Source organism: Palaemon carinicauda, chromosome 29 (assembly GCF_036898095.1).
Source record: "Palaemon carinicauda isolate YSFRI2023 chromosome 29, ASM3689809v2, whole genome shotgun sequence".
Lineage (NCBI taxonomy): Eukaryota > Metazoa > Arthropoda > Malacostraca > Decapoda > Palaemonidae > Palaemon > Palaemon carinicauda.
In genome coordinates this window covers 43972898-43975397 of record NC_090753.1, presented here as the reverse complement: position 1 = coordinate 43975397, position 2500 = coordinate 43972898, and positions in this window count along the sequence as shown.

The window sequence follows — 2500 nt, the reverse complement described above, 5'->3', positions numbered from 1 at the left end:
AGAGGAGGAACTCCTCCTCCACTTAATCTATGGAGATGAACTAAGCATAAACCAAAAGCTGTGGAAGATGTGTACGTCTGTGGTCAAATTAAGTTCGATGGTGAAAAAGGGATCGAGTTTCTTCTACTCTATCACGTAAGATTTGATGTCCTGTAACATGTCATCGTTGCGCTGCTTAACTGTGTTGTCCGAAAGACTTATCTGATTAATCTTGTTGACACAGTTCTGGCCAAGAGCAAGACAAGCAGCCTCTACCATGAAAGGTTTAACAGGGTTCTCTCCAATTGTGTATGGTTTCTTCTGCTTTGCAATAAGAGGGGAAATCCTGTACGATGCATTGACGACGATGCTTGGTTGAAAGAGAACTCCTGTTCCATGATTTTAACTCAATTGTTTGAACTACTGTTTCTTGATTTTGGAATATGCAAAATCCTTGTTGGCCACTTCTAGATGAACCTTGGTGATGTGTTCCTTCAGGTTTAGGTAGAGTTCCGTAAATATGTGGGAGCCAGGTGGAGAAAACGCACACAAACTAGACCCATACATTAAAGATGACGTGTTTCCATCACCCCTGTTACCATGTCTTAACACAAACACTATGAAGTTTAACATTTTATTTTCCAACTTGATTCCATTTTTAGCGGGTATTAAAAACTATACGTAAGAAATATAATTAAATAAGAAAATATTGAAATATGACACAATTATACCAAATACTGCTTGTCATATTAGTACACTTTTAATATGCTAAACCAACCAAAAAAAAAAAAAATAATAATAATAATAAATTGGCATAATTATGATAAATCTGGGAGCTGTGGTACCTAACAATCACTACCATCTGCGCTTGAACTCGAGACAGCTCCAACACTGACTGCAAAGTTTTGCCCCATTCTGGCAAGCTGAATGTAGTGCATATAGTTGTTAGACCCTCCATGACCAACAGATTTTTAAGAAAGGTTTGAGTCAACATTGAGTTTTTTTGTATAGTTTATGCATAATATGATGAGTTAAGTTATTCTTTTAATTACCAATGACATTTTCTATCAAATTCGAGGAAAGGCATACTAAATTACCAGTGTACACGACCCGTCAAAAATGGCGGCTAAATATGTAGATATGCACACACCCACGCAGATTTAACCATTCACAACCCCTCCCTCATCCTTATCGGTGTAGCCCCTCTCACCAGTGTATGACTACCCATTCTCCACGTTACCTGAGGGATGGGGAGAGACCGAATATTTATTAGTCAGCCAATGTCGCTGAGCCTGACCAAAAATGAATATATATTGATATTTATAGCCAGTCACTTTCTCTTTATTATTTAGGGGAGCATCAGAGACATTGAGAGGTGAAAAATAACTATAAACGCTGATGCTCACCTGGAAATTCTTATTAATTAAAGAAATTGAAATTTATATCCCTAAATAACTAAAGAACTGTAAATGAAAATAGTAATCATTCCAAGAAGTTCAGTTTGATATGAAACTATTCTTTTTCATGTATAATTGATATCTCTGACTCTGCTTAACTGATATACGATGGAAAATAATCAGGGTAATATCAAGACTTTTTTTCAAAATGTTTTAAGGATTTAGAATTCCATTCATAGCACTTTATCCCTATAGCTAAGGGGCAGGGTACTTGGGCCTACTAAAACATCTCTGATAACGAAATAGAATTGTTGTAATTGGGGATTTGCTATATAAGAAATGGAAGAAAGGAATATCTTAAAGATTACATTACCTATCAGGATGAAAAAAAAAAAAAAAAAAACCTGGGATCTTCCTTTGCAGAGAAACACAAAGCTTAAAGGTTTAAAGGTCATCCATGAATGGTAGTGGCAAGGGACAATATAGTGTCCTAGAGACTGACCATATAAACCATGCCATAGACTTATGTTCAGAGCCAAAGTCCCCTCTTCACCCAAGCCTGGACAAGGGAAGGCCAGGCAATGGCAACTGATGACTCAGCAAATAGATCTATAGGCTCCCTCAAACCCCCAAACTTCTCATCCTTAACTCACAAGGATGGTGAGGTTGCAGACACTAAAAGGATTTGTCGAACTTGAGCTGGTCTGGAAGTCCTATCTCTAATAGGTGACTATAACCAATTTGTAATTTTGTTATAAAACATTACTTAGATGGGACTAAGAGAAAATGGCCAACATCCAAATTTGATGATAGAACAAAAGTCTAGCAAATGTGTATTCTCTAATAAGGAAAGAGAAATTAAAACAATAATGCATTTCTAATGGCATAGTATCAAGGTTACAATTACTTCATATTTCGGGAAAGAGTTGAATAAGACTTAAACTAGAGAACAGACACTCGCTTTCCGAACTATGATTCAAAGCACGTCTCCCCCAGTCGTGGAAAGGAATAATTTTGTCATGGATTAGTAATCTGAAGCTTTTACCTATTGAAGAGGATGGGGAAATTGCACTGCAATCTGGAATCCAAACACGTTCCTTCCTCTTACGAACTCGAGAGTGTCT